At 39.3% G+C, this 15,501-nt stretch overlaps 1 pseudogene; it reads right to left on the bottom strand.

Annotated features, from left to right (window-relative positions):
* Positions 1-10,163: 10,163 nt before the first annotated feature.
* On the bottom strand, positions 10,164-11,153 carry LOC138092279 (olfactory receptor 9G9-like; annotated as a pseudogene).
* Positions 11,154-15,501: the final 4,348 nt, after the last annotated feature.

Here is a 15,501-nt window from a genome sequence, read left to right as displayed (position 1 = left end):
TGTGTATCAGATCGGATCTGTATACATGCTCTACAATAAAAAAAATAGTGACCAACAATGATCTAAAGGGCCAATTTTGGATGTAATTCGTACAACTGCATAGATAATATAGTGCTAGAAATTATTGCATTGTTTCAGATTTTTATTCTTTTCCAAGTTTTTACTACTAAGGAGTTTTTTTTTCCTTTGTAGGAACAATTTGGCTAAAAATATGTCTTCAGAATATGATCACGAAACTCAATATTGTATATGATAACATGGACATCTCACTCTCTTCAGGATTCTCTGCAGGCAGAACGATAAATTTTCTCTTGAAATGAATGTGTACGCGCTCAGTTGCTCAGTTGTGTCCTACTCTTTGCACCCCCATGGATAGCCTGCCAGGATCTTCTGTCCACGGAATTTTCCAGGCAAGGATACTAGAGCATCTTTCCATTTCCATTTCCAGGGGATCTTCCTGACCCAGGAATTGAACCCGTGTCTCTCATGTCTCCTCTGTCTCATGGGTTGGCAGGCAGTTCTTTAACACTGTGCCACCTGGGAAGCCCCAAAAGTAATGATACTACTCACTATATTTTGAGAAACCACTCTTTGCAAAACACCTTTCTGGGAATTATACTTAATTGTCAAACAAGTGTTGAACATGGAATGTAGTTCCCATGAAAGATAGGAAAAGAGATTTAGGGCCATTAGTTAGGACACTGGTAGTTGCTAACTGGCTAAGGTATTATTCTTCTTAAATAAGAATACCATTTTGTGCTTGCCCAGGACACTGGTGGTTGCTAACTGGCTAAGGTATCAGTCTTCTTAAATAAGGATACAGTTTTGTGCTATAAACTTAATAATGCAGCTTTTTCCAATATTAATGTAATCACTTTTTTATATTTAGAGGTGTTTCCTTTGTTTGGAATTCATCTCAGAAATGACATATGCCTTTATGTTGTCTTAAAGAATATCAAACTGAAAGAAATCTAACAGTTGTCATGTCTTTTGAAGTTTAAAAAATTTTAATAATCTATATAACTTCATGCCTTTGCCTAAATTGTTTTTGAGATAGTAATAAAGTTGTTTCTTTTGCAAGTGGTTCCTGTTAGATGCTCACTTATTAATTGCGCATTTATTTTTCCCCTTTGAATTTTTTATAGTTTAAAAAATTAATTTTTACTAGAGTATAGTTGTTTACAATATTGTGCTACCTTCTACTGTACAGCAAAGAGAATCAGACTTATACATACATATATCTCTGCTTTTTAAATGTTTTTTCCCATTTAGTTCACCACAGAACATTAAGCTGAGCTTAACAGTAGGTTTTCTATTTTATACATAGTATCAATACTGTGTATTAATTGCTCTTTTTTTTTTGTTTGTAATAATGAAAATGTTATTTCGCCTTGTGATCCTCTATGAATGCAGAAACTGTTATGGGAAATTAGTGAAGATATTTCACAAGAGTCCCTTTCATTAGCATTTATCCTATCTGAGTATGTTAACGACCATTGGACTGGTTGTGAGGGTCGAGTAAAATCTTCCTCTAGCATGCAAACTAGATAACTTACCTGAGGTTCTCTCAACACTATCAGCATTTGAATTGAACTAGATTCCAATCTATCTGTTTCAGAATCTTTATGTCAATTTCTGGATGCCCAGCATTATAAACCCCTGCAACCCCTCAGGATTTCATAGCCTTGAAAAATAACTAACAAGTCAATAAAATAAAGTATGTTGATAATGGGGTATTATTTAGTAACAGAGTATTTTTTTTTGAGATTACAATTTTCTACTGAAAATTATCAGCAGAATTTTGGATTCTCATTCTCTCTTGAATTATGTGGAAGCTAAACAAAATATAAATTTATGTATACCATATATACATAAAAAGGTACACACGTTTTATGAGTACCATTCAGTTCAGTCCATGAACTGTAGCACGCCAGGCCTCCCTGTTCATCACCATCTCCCGGAGTTTACCCAGATTCATGTCCATTGAGCTGGTGATGCCATTCAACCATCGCATCCTCTGCCACCCACTTCTCCTCCTGCCCTCAATCTTTCCCTGCATCAGGGGCTTTTCAAATGAGTCAACTCTTCGCATCAGGTGGCCAAAGTATTGGGGTTTCAGCTTCAACATCAGTCCTTCCAATGAACATCTAGGGCTGATCTCCTTCAGAATGGACTGGTTGGATCTCCTTGCAGTCCAAGGGACTCTCAAGCGTCTTCTCCAACACCATAGTTCAAAAGCATCAATTTTTTGGCACTCAGCTTTCTTTATAGTCCAACTCCCACATCCATACATCACCACTGAAAAAACCATAGCCTTGACTAGATGGACCTTTGTTGACAAAGTGATGTCTCTGCTTTTTAATATGCTGTCTAGGTTGGTCATAACTTTCCTTCCAAGGAGTAAGCGCTTTTTTATTTCATGGCTGCAATCACCATTTGCAGTGATTTTGGAACCCCCAAATTTAAAGTCAGTCACTGTTTCCACTGTTTCTCTATTTGCCATGAAGTGATGGGATGGGATGCCTTGACCTTAGTTTTATGAATTCTGAGCTTTAAGCCAACTTTTTCACTCTTATATTCATATATATACATATTAAAGCACAAGTGTTCACTGATATTTTTGTTATATGTTGATTACCTTTCATCTGTCCTTCCAAATTCATTTTCTACCTTTTTATCCTTCTCTTTGCTCTGGGATGTTCAATCATATTAACTGCATCTTGGGCTCCTTTATATCTACTTAGCACGTTACTTAACCAGGGGTTGCCACTGGCAGGGAAAAGAGTGAGGTCATGGAGGCTTTTCCCAGGCTCCTTTTTTGCAAAGATGCAACATCTCTGGAATCGACCATAAAGCCTGCCATGTGGCCCTTTTCAAAACTCTGCCTCCAGTGCACATAACCTCTTACTCTTCCTGCACAAGAGAGGAGATATCAGCTCTCAGAAGTTATTAGTTCTAGAGGAATCATACTGTTCCTTGAGAACTTCAAAACCATACATATTCCTTTGTAGTAATCCCTTTATTAAGGCTTTTCTAAATTAACTAGTTTAAATGGACTTCTGTTACCTGCTAGGTTCATAACTGATACTGGTCTTAGAAGTAGTACAAGGAGATAAGCATTCAAGTAAAATTGAATTAATCATGTATTTGAAGATTAGAAATATAAATTCATTCCATCATTTTGATAAATAAGATAGTGGTAACCTATGGCAGCCAGTGGCATGAAATTTACTTAAATGATCACTAAGGTCATCATGAAATGAAGGATAGGTGAAGGTGAAGGCATTGAGAGGTCAATGTTTTGGGCAAAGATACATATAAATAAAGATTACACATAACATGTAGTGAGTTGTCTCCTGCTGGAATTTAAACCTGGGTTATTCACCTGAATAAACAAACAGGTTGAAAGAAAGCCAGATTGCAGTCCATAACTCTCAGAAACAAGGTGGAATCAATTATCTAAGTATCACAAACTCTCGATGGTAATGAAATATTCAGACATTTGTGGAAATGTTTCATGGATTAGGTGGTTTCTGAGGAATGAAGTAGATGAAAAAACAACTGAAGTGATATTTTTTTCTTCTAAGAAAAAAAATATTTTTATTATGGGTTAACAATTCTCCACCCTCTGATGGATGAGAGTGAGAGGCTTGTTCAAGCTTCCTGATGGGAAGGACTTGAAAGTGGGAGTCAAAGTGTTAGTTTCTCAGTCCTGTCTGACTCTTTGCAACCCCATGGATTATAGCCTGCAAGGCTCTTCCATCCATGGGATTTTCTGGCAAGAATACTATAGTGGGTTGAACCCAGGGATTGAAGCCGGGTATCCTGCATTTTAGGCAGCCTCTTTACCATCTAAACCACCAGCGAAGACTTGATGGGAGGGACTGGCTTTGGGGAAAACTGGGTCTTCCTCTGGTGGTCAGAGCCAAGCTCAGTGAATCTTTAATCCAATTTTCTGCTGATGGATAGGGCTGTGTTACCTCCCTGTAGTTTGGCCTGAGGCCAAACAATCGTAGAGTAATGGTGACCTCCTCTAAAAGGACTTATGCCAGCAGGCCGCGTCCCGCAGGACTGCTGCTGTCAGTGACCCTGACCTGGTGGCGGGCCACTGTTGACCCACACCTCTACTGGGTACTCCTGGACACTCACAGGCAAGTCTGACTCAGTCTTTTAGAGGTCACTGCTCCTTTCTTCAGGGTCCTGGTATGCACAGGGTTTTATGTGTGCCCTCCAAGAGTCTGTTTCCCAGTCCTGTGGAAGTTCTGTGATCAAATCCCACTGACCTTCAAAGTCAGATTCCATGGGGATTCTCAGGCCCTTTGCCAGATGCCCAGGTTGGGAAATCTGTTATGGGACCTAAAACTTTCACAACAGTGTGAGAACTTCTTTGGTATAATTTTTCTCTAGTTTGTGGATTGCCTGCTCCGTGGCTCTATATTGGGGCTAATGGTGACCTCCTCTAAGAAGACTTATGCCACACTCTGTGCCTCCCAGGACTGGTGCTGCCAGAGTCCCTGTCTCCGCAGCTGGCCACTACTGACCCGTGCCTCTGCAGGAGAGCCTCAAACACTCACAGGCATGTCTGTCTCTCTCTTGTGGAGGTCACTGCTCCTTTCCCAGGGTCCTGGTACACACAAGGCTTTGTTGGTGCCCTCCAAGCATCTCTGGTGGGTATGAGGCTTGATTTTAAACGCTATTGTGACCATCCTACCATCTTCTTGTGACTTCTCCTTTGACTGTCTATGTGGGGCACCTTTGGGTGGGTTGCCACTTTCTTATGTGTATGGTTGTTCAGCAGCTAGTCGTGATTTTATGTTCTCACAGCTGAGTGCACATCCTTCTACTCCACCATCTTGCAAAGTTATAGCACAGAGAACTCAAAATTCCCTTTTCAGAAGGATCCTGAAACTTAGTCAGTGTGTACAGTGTCTTCCCCCAAAATCTTCTTGTGGATGGCTTATAGCCATTTATGATGGCAATCATACTTTGAGAAAAGGAAATACACAGACCTCCTGTGGGTTATTGGTTCTTGGCTCTGAACTGACAATAAGCTTCAGAGATGGAAATATATCAAAGGTACACTCTTGCCAGGGGTTCTAATGGAAATATCATGAAAGATAATTTTGGCTTGTATATATTTCTCAGGAGGTCCAATGGGACCAATCACATAGCTGATTATTACTTATCTAGACCAAAAAATCATATCATGTATGAATATTCAGAATAAAATAGAATCTTCACTTTGCTTCCCTGTCCTTGGCACTTGGAACTAGGATTGTCATTGTTGGAAGATTTGAATAGAAGTCCTTGTAACTACTCGCATTAGACACTCTCTACTCCGAGAGGAAGCAAAATGCAATATCACATCCCTGGAGACAAATACAAAGATTAGTGTTTCATCAGACCTTAAAATTATAAGGGTGAGGATCCTAACTTATCAGCTTTATCTCCTGTCTTTGAAGGGAAAGGACTGAGGTCTCCAAAGTCCAGGTCATGACTGAACAGGGTTTATAGGTAGATAAGTTGAAGACAGGGCGCAGGACTAGTTTTGAGAGATAAAATTAGGGGGTCAGTTTGGAGTAAGAACAGATTTCTATCCCTTAACATTGCAATTGAACAGGTTTGCACTAGCATTAACATTTGAGGGATAAACAATGCATTTTGCATTGTTTGTGCAAACTTTGCAGAGGAGCCTGAGAAACTGGCATATTTTATTGAATCTTCAAGGTCGTAAACAGTTCAGAAGATGTCCTAAACCCTTTATGTTCACACATTTGTACACATTCTAGCTGCACGTGCTTAAACTGGTGGCTCCCACTAGTCAGGTGGATGACCTGACCTGCTCTGTGAGTGTTAGACAGCCTCCTTCTCCACATACCCCAGCTCATGTTCATGGCACCCTTGTACAAAGTTGGAATGGGCTCAACAAGGTTATCTCCTTATTACTACGGCTATATGGCTAATACTGCAGTTGGGTGTCCAAAATGCAAATTAGAGACCCCCCATTATGCCTCTGAAATACTATCAATTCCTGGGAGGGTAGCAAAGAAGATTAAATCAGACAACTTACTATAAATTAACAATTGCAGAGGTAATGACTTTCCTCCTGTGAATAGCCATATATTGGGGGATTTACTTTCTTTACATATTCATTTTCCTAATAGTTTATTTCTTCCCCACCAGAACCTATAGATGTAGATTTACATAATGCCTTTTTCATGATTCTCCACCAAAAATTACCTCTACCAAGAAACACATTGAATGGCAGAGGAATAGTAACCATCTCTTCCAATCCACAGACATAATTTGTATTAATATATGTACAATTATCTAGAATTATCTGTCCTGATAAAATAATGAAACACACTGCTAAATGCCCTGGGTTCACCCTATAATTTTACGTTTATGAAAACTCAGCCATGGTTGTTGAGGTGTCTTCTGAGTATGCTACAAGCTTAAAAGAGCAGCATATATATGACTCATCTTCCCTTAGCAGTTATGGATATCCTTGTGAACCAAGATGGGGTGGGCATGACCCACACGGGCCAGAAAAATAGCCTTTCAAAGATTCAAGTGCAGACATTATAACTGTCCATAGGCCCTAGCTGCTGATCTCTGAAATGTATTTCCTCATTTGTATCAAGGTCGTGCTTCCCACAGGGTGGTCTGAGCTAAGGACTGAACACAGTAAGAATATGAATGCAGGGTCATCTCTGTTAGGTACCAAACTCCCTTGATCACTAGGACCTTATGGTGATCTTGGTGAACTAACTCTGGCCTGAGCAATGCTCTAGGGTGCTTTTGTTCATCCATCCTTCCATCTGTTTCTTATTCACCTTGCATACTTGCGTTGCAGTCAAAGACATGCCTTATGTCTATGACATTCCTTTCCTTCCTTCTTTTTTTTTTTTTTTTTTTCCTGGCTCCCTCTCCATCTTCTCTAACAGAGAAAGAGCTATTTCCCCTAATAGCATAGGTACATATTTAATTTCCCTTTGGTGTTTGCTCTGGGTCAGGAAGATCCTCTGGAGAAGGGAATAGCTACACATTCCAATATTCCTGCCCTGAGAATTCCATGAACAGAGGAGCCTTGCAGGCTATAAACCACGAGGTCACAAAGAGTCAGATACAATCGAGCAATTAACACATACATTTGCAGGATTATGGCTAACACAGTTTCTTTTGCTATGACATGAATTATCTCAATAAGAATTTGATTTTCCTACCCATAACCATACACTCAGTATACTTGGAAGTCTGCATGTACAAGGATGAGATGCTTCCCCAGGGAAACACTCTCAGGTATTCTGGTCATTGGGAATTCAGGAAGCACCCTGGATTTCAGCTCCTCCTGCTGTGAACTGACAGGAATCATTCTTCTGGGCAGGGAGAACGATGCCAATCACTAGAGAAAAATTAGCTGATGCTATAAAACGACACTGACAAGAATTATGTTTGAAATCCAGAGGATTTAGCAGTATATTTCTTAGCATCTCATTAGCCTTCTTTTTCAAAGGAAAAGTACTACAGCAAATAATAACAAGATAATAAAAATACTCAGTTATAATAAAAATTGGACAATGTACTAGGTAACTCTCATTCATATGAGGTACTGACAAAGACAAGATGGACCAGACTCATGGAAGAACTGAGGTTAACAGAGGTTTGCTTGGTAGTTACAGCCATAGGAAGTTACAGTAGTAGGGAGATTTCTAAATTTCAGCTATATAGATCCTGTTACATCACTTCTCTTTTTCTTATTCTTTTCTGCATGTGAATAGAAAAGCCAAACAGTATCATTTTGGGGAATGTCACAAGTCCTACTATCAGAAGTGCCCACTGTTTACTGTCTATGCATTGAAGGGCCACTATAGATAATTTTTAAAAATAAAACAAGTCAATCCAAGAGAATACCTTTGTTGTACGGAGAACATTCATAAATATATGTACTTAAAAATGTTTATTAAAATTCATAGACCCAAACACACAATAGAAACTACTTTAAGATTTTAGACTTCATTTGTGATTTGAGTAATAAAATTCCCTTAGAAAACTATTGAGTTTTTAATTGAAAGTCGCTCAGTTGTGTCCGACTCTTAGGGACTCCATGGACTGTATAGTTCATGGAATTCTCCAAGCCAGAATACTGGAGTGGGTAGCCTTTTCCTTCTCCAGGGGATCTTTACAACCTAGGAATCTAGCCCCTGTCTCCCACATTGCAGGCAGATTCTTTACCAGCTGAGCTATCAGGGAAGCCCACTTTAATTCAAATTGATATGGAGATTCTTTTGAATACTCCATGACCATAAACTGCATATGAAAAGCTCCCAAGAGTGCTTAGAAACTTAATGTCAAACTTACATTATTCCAAGGCATTTTCTAAAGTATCAGTGTCATGTGTTTAATTACAGCTTTATTCTATTTTTAGATATTTTATGTCTTCCTAAGATTATTACTAGCTGTAGTTTATCTTCTTACCAGGGTCTTGTTAATGTTATTTAGAGTTGATTTTGGAGTTGAGTTCACTTTTCTATACACAAAATATTTTAAATATACACTTAGACTGGTGAAAGGTACAGTATCTGTTACATATTGATAATTATTTGGAGGATGGGACTTGGTTGTTTCTCCTAAATGGATGAAATTATCTTAGAAAAGGAAATTTTCATCAGTAGTTAAATATATTTTTCTGTACTTAAATGTTAGGATTTATAATACGAGGATATTTAAGAATAGGTTTACTATACCAGATTTACTTTTTGTAACTGATGTGTCCTTCTAGGATAATAAATTTTCTATTTTAAATTAGCCAACAATAAATAATTGATTTTCTACCACTATAATATATCAACTAAATCTTTTAATTAGTTAAAAATATAGTTTATAGGAATTTTATGATTAATAGTGAGAAATAGAGACCTCTTTTAGGAAATGAGATTCTGGGTTGGCATTAATAGCTTTCCTTTTTGGAACATTGTCTAAACCACGAATCTTGAAATTGCACTATGGGTCCGTGTTTCTGCTGCATTACTGTGGGTTACAGGTGGCTGGGATTATATTCCTTGGATTTAATATTTAGCTTAGTATGCATTACTTTCAGAGCTGATCAGTGTTTCCTGCTCTTAGAAGACTTCCTGAAATCTTGGGGAATACTTGCTTAAATTTCACTTTTTTGCATTTTTGTTGTTGTTAATGCTTATAACAATAGAAACAAGGTCATTATTCACTTTTTAATTAACAAAAATTACACTAATATTATCTCACTTTTAAAAGTCAAAATTATATGCATCTCATCATATTTCATCTTTTGTTTGATCACTTCTTATATATATTCCTTCTTTAACTTTTTCTTTTGGGTAATGTTTACTCATGGAGATAACTCTCAAGTTGTCTCACATCACTATAGTGATTAGTATTATTATTATTGTGTAGTGATACTCAGAATATCCTAATTTGGAGGCAGATAGCCTTGTAGGTTCACCCATATAATTAAAATAGAAGCCTGGGGAGATATAAAGTGATTCACAAGTATGATACTTATGAGAAGGTGACCAAGTTTTCTTTATTGAGGAACATGTAAACAGACAAGTAGCTTGGAGAGGTCATGCTTCCTGAATTACAGTTGTACTGAGTTATTTGTGGGGTACCACTGGGCCTTTGTGCTAACACTTCTGGGGAGAAAAAGGACATATAAACATGCTTTGGAAATTCTGCTCTAGGAATAAAAGTTATGATTTTAAGGGGTTGAGTTATATGAAAATATTAAAATGTAATTCAATATATTTCCTATTTTAAGGAAATAATTATTGGATACTATTCTCCATACATATATCAGTCAATCAAAAACATTGTCATTCTACAGTAGGCTATTCTGTCACTTCATGAGATAAAAGACTGGTTTTGGTTTTAATTTTTTTGTTTGTTTGCAACCTATAGTAATATAAAATTCAAAGCAAATGATTATATTTTGTATTTAAATTTTATCTCTTAAATCACACTTCCTTTTTTTTTTTTTTTTTTTGCATCTCAGGTCTCTTTATTTGCCATGTATAAAGGGTGCAAATTCATAAACTGGCACTACAAAGATTCTTGATCCTAAAGGTACACAATGGCAGCTCTTCTTGAAATACAATAACCTGCTCAAAAATTGTCTATACATCTGCTTAAAAGGAGAGAAACTTTATGTATTTGAAGAGTTTATTCATGGCCCCTTTCACATCCTTATTCCTCAAGCTGTAGATCATGGGGTTCAACATAGGAAACACTAGAGTGTAAAATGTAGAAACGACTTTGCCACTATCAAAAGAATAGTTAGAGTGTGGATGGGAGTAGATGTGGAGAATGGAGCCACGGTACAAGGTGACAGAGATCAGGTGGGGGGAGCAGTTGGAGAAGGCCATGAGGCGGCCCTGGGTGGAGGGGATCCTCGAGATGGTGGCGATGATGAAGAGGTAGGAAGCAAACATGAACACAGAAGGGGCGATGGCATTAGAAGCCAGGAGGAAATACATCAGAGCCTGGTAGCCATTCTTGTTGCCACAAGCTAACTTCACCAGGGAAAGCAAATCACACACACACACAAAGTCATCAATGACATTGTCATTACAGAAGTTCATGGTAAATGTTCTCTTGGTGATGATAGAACAGTTAATAAAGCCACCAAGGTATGAGGCAGCTACAAAAGAATGCACAAAGCTTTATGGACATGGCCTGAGAATAAACAAGTGGCTCTGAGATGAATGTACGGCGGTCAGCAGCCATGGCAGCCAACAGGCAGCACTCACTGTAGGCCAGCCCACCAGAGCAGAGCTGGGCTAGCAGCCTGCAACGGAGATGCTCTTCAGAGATGCAAGTCACTAGGATCTTCAGAGTGTAGACAGAGGAGTACCAGAGATCCAGAAAAGACAGATTCCCAGTGAAAAAATACGTGGGTGTGTGCAGTCGGGAGTCGTTACCGATCAACACTGTGAGGCTGGCAAATACATGGGTGTGTGCAGTCAGGAGTCGTTACCGATCAACACTGTGAGGCTGGCATTTCCAGCACAGTCATAGAATAGACACCAAGGGCCTCCACGGACAGGACAGCTGCACCCCGGGGTCTGTCGTGAAGCCCACCAGGAAAAGTCAGTCACTGAGTAATTGCTTTTCTCCATGGTTCCAGGGGATCTTACCTAAGAAGAGAGAAAATGAGTACAGCTTGAATCGCTGTTGCTGAATACATAGGAAATGTGCCAAATAAAGGAGATTGTATCAGTGTTGTAACTAGAAATCTATAATCCAACAATTTTCACTTTAGAAAGAGTTTTCATTTTGTAACCAACCACTGTTTACAGTCAAGAAACACCTGGAGTAACAGGCAAATTTGGCCTTGGAATACGGAATGAAACAGGGCGAAGACTAATAGAGTTTTGCCAAGAATATGCACTGGTCATAGCAAATATCCTCTTCCAACAACAGAAGGGAAGACTCTACACATGGACATCACCAGATGGTCAACACCAAAATCAGATTGATTATATTCTTTGCAGCCAAAGATGGAGAAGCTCTATACAGTCAACAAAAACAAGACCAGGAGCTGACTGTGGCTCAGATCATGATCTCCTTATTGCCAAATTCAGACTCAAGTTGAAGAAAGTAGGGAAAACCGCTAGACCATTCAAGTATGACCTAAATCAAATCCCTTATGATTATACAGTGGAAGTGAGACATAGATTTAAGGGCCTAGATCTGATAGATAGAGTGCCTGATGAACTATGGAATGAGGTTCGTGACATTGTACAGGAGACAGGGATCAAGACCATCCCCATGGAAAAGAAATGCAAAAAAGCACAATGGCTGTCTGGGGAGGCCTTACAAATAGCTGTGAAAAGAAGAGAGGCAAAAAGCAAAGGAGAAAAGGAAAGATATAAGCATCTGAATATAGAGTTCCAAAGAATAGCAAGAAGACATAAGAAAGCCTTCTTCAGTGATCAATGCAAAGAAATAGAGGAAAACAACAGAATGGGAAAGACTAGAGTTCTCTTCAAGAAAATTAGAGATACCAAGGGAACATTTCATGCAAAGATAGGCTCGATAAAGGACAGAAATGGTATGGCCCTGACAGAAGGAAGATATTAAGAAGAGGAGGCAAGAATACACAGAATAACTGCACAAAAAGGATCTTCACAACCAAGATAATCACCATGGTGTGATCACTCACATACAGCCAGACATCCTGGAATGTGAAGTCAAGTGGGCCTTAGAAAGCATCACTACAAACAAAGCTAATGGGGGAGATGGAATTCCAGTTGAGCTGTTTCAAATTCTGAAAGACGATGCTGTGAAAGTGCTGCACTCAATATGCCAGCAAATTTGGAAATTTCAGCAGTGGCCCCAGGACTGAAAAAGGTCAGTTTTCATTCCAATCCCAAAGAAAGGCAATGCCAGAGAATACTCAAACTACCCATGCAATTGTACTTATCTCACACACTAGTAAAGTAATGCTCAAAATTCTCCAAGCCAGGCTTCAGCTTTGTGAACCGTGAACTTCCTGATGTTCAAGCTGGTTTTAGAAAAGGCAGAGGAACCAGAGATCAAATTGCCAACATCCGCTGGATCATGGAAAAAGCAAGAGAGTTCCAAAAAAACATCTATTCCTGCTTTATTGAGTATGCCAAAACCTTTGACTGTGTGGATCACAATAAACTGTAGAAAGTTCTGGAAGAGATGGGAATACCAGACCACCTGACCTGCCTGTTGAGAAACCTGTATGCAAGTCAGGAAGTAACAGTTAGACCTGGGCATGGAACAACAGACTGGTTCCAAATAGGAAAAGGAGTACGTCAAGGCTGTATATTGTCACCCTGCTTATTGAATTTATATGCAGAGTACATCATGAGAAATGCTAAACTGGAAGAAACACAAGCTGGAATCAAGATTGCCAGGAAAATATCAATAACCTCAGATATGCAGATGACACCATCCTTATGGCAGAAAGTGAAGAAGAACTAAAAAGCCTCTTGATGAAAGTGAAAGAGGAGAGTGAAAATGTTGGCTTAAAGCTCAACATTCAGAAAATGAAGATCATGGCATCTGGTCCCATAACTTCATGGCAAATAGATGGGGAAACAGTGGGAACAGTGTCAGACTTTATTTTTGGGGGGCTCCCAAATCACTGCAGATGGTGACTGCAGCCATGAAATTAAAAGACGCTTACTCCTTGGAAGGAAAGTTATGACCAACCTAGATAGCATATTCAAAAGCAGCGACATTACTTTGCTGACTAAGGTCCGTCTACTCAAGGCTATGGTTTTTCCTGTGGTCACGTATGGATGTGAGAGTTGGACTGTGAAGAAAGCTGAGCACTGAAGAATTAATGCTTTTGAACTGTGGTGTTGGAGAAAACTCTTGAGAGTCCCTTGGACTGCAAGGAGATTCAACCAGTCCATTCTGAAAGATATCAGCCCTGGGATTACTTTGGAAGGAATGATGCTAAAGCTGAAACTCCAGTACTTTGGCCACCTCATGCGAAGAGTTGACTCATTGGAAAAGACTCTGATGCTGGGAGGGATTGGGGGCAGGAGAAGAAGGGGACGACAGAGGATAAGATGGCTGGATGGCATCACGGACTCGATAGACGTGAGTCTGAGTGAACTCCAGGAGATGGTGATGGACAGGGAGGCCTGGCGTGCTGCAATTCATGGGGTTGCAAAGAGTCAGACACGACTGAGTGACTGAACTGAACTGAACTGAACTGTTTGCAGTTATTTTTTTTTTCTCTTTCTTTTAAAAATTAATTTATTTTTTTAATTGAAGGATAATTGCTTTATAGAATTTTGCTGTTTTCTCTCAAACTTCAACATGAATCGGCCATATGTATATATATATCCCCTCCCTTTTGAACCCACTCCCATCTCCCTCCCCATCCCACCCCTCTAGGTTGATACGGAGCCCCTGTTTGAGTCTCCTGATCCATACAGCAAATTCCAGTTGGCTATCTATTTTACATATGGCAACATAAGTTTCTATGCTACTTTTTCCATCCGCTTAGTACATTAAATTTTTCAACAGTTTATTTGGTCAAATATACCTCAGATACACAGATGACACCACCCTTATGGTAGAAAGTGAAGAAAACTAAAGAGCCTCTTGATGAAAGTGAAAGAGGAGAGTGAAAAATTTGGCTTAAAGGTCAAAATTCAGAAAACTAAGATCATGCCATCTGGCCCCATCACTTCATGGGAAATAGATGGGGAAACAGTGGCTGACTTTAATTTTTTGGCCTCTGAAATCACTGAAGATGGTGATTGCAGCCATGAAATTAAAAGACACTTACTCCTTGGAAGGAAAGTTGTGACCAACCTAGACAGAATATTAAAAATCAGAGACATTACTTTGACAACAAAGGTCCCTCTAGTCAAGGCTATGGTTTTTCCAGTAGTCACGTATGGATGTGAGAGTTGGACTGTGAAGAAAGCTGAGTGCTGAAGAATTGATACTTTTGAACTGTGGTGTTGGAGAAGACTCTTGAGAGTCCCTTGGACTGCAAGGAGATCCAACCAGTCCATTCTGAAGGAGATCAGTTCTGGGTGTTCACTGGAAGGACTGATGCTGAAGCTGAAACTCCAATACATTGGCCACCTGATGCAAAGAGCTGACTCATTTGAAAGGACCCTGATGGTGGGAGGGATTGGGGACAGGAGAAGGGGATGACACAGGATGAGATGGTTGGATGGCATCACTGACTCAGGGGACATGAGTTTAAGTAAACTCTGGGAGTTGGTGATGGACAGGGAAGCCTGTTGTGCTGCGGTTCATGGAGCCACAAAGAGTTGGACAGGACTGAGTGACGGAACTGAACTGAACCTTTGAATCAGGCAACCTCCAAAGTAGTTAAGAACACTCCATGGATAGGAGCTAGAGGTGTTTTTACAGAGACGACGCAGAGCAGAGAGAGAAGGTCATTTGTTTGGCTCTAGATTAATTGGTTGCTTTTCTTGGAAACCAGGGATAAGCAGCAATCCCAGCTGGCGGTTTGTGATTGCTGTCCCTAGTTTCATTCTGTGGGATTAGGCGGGCTGACTGTGATTTAGTGCTCGGTTCGCTTACACTGGTTATCAAGGTATAAGTGAGAGACGCTGCACTGTATGGGCTTCCTTGTTTAGTGGCTTTATATTCAACTCCAAATTTCTGAAGTTGGTTAATTGATTTTACCTCTTAAGCTGAACATTCAGTTAAAAGAAGGATGAACTCATTGTTTCTAATTACTGTAATTAGTTTTCTTTATAATGTTAGTTTGCTTTTTGCCAAGTGCTTGACTTTTTAGCTTAAATTGTAACATTTTTTATATCTGAAAGGATGAATTCCATGTGTTTTCATTATATTTTCAAAAGAATAGGTATTTTTTTTTCTTTCAGTGCTTCCGTATACTGGGACACTGATCAGCAAATTCAATTCATATGCCATAATAATATCTATGTGGATAAGAAAGTATCCAGATTTAAAAAACGTAATATTTCCAAA

This window comes from Capricornis sumatraensis, chromosome 16 (assembly GCF_032405125.1).
Source record: "Capricornis sumatraensis isolate serow.1 chromosome 16, serow.2, whole genome shotgun sequence".
Lineage (NCBI taxonomy): Eukaryota > Metazoa > Chordata > Mammalia > Artiodactyla > Bovidae > Capricornis > Capricornis sumatraensis.
The sequence above is the reverse complement of the archived record's forward strand: the minus strand, read 5'-3'. Positions and strand labels throughout refer to the sequence as shown.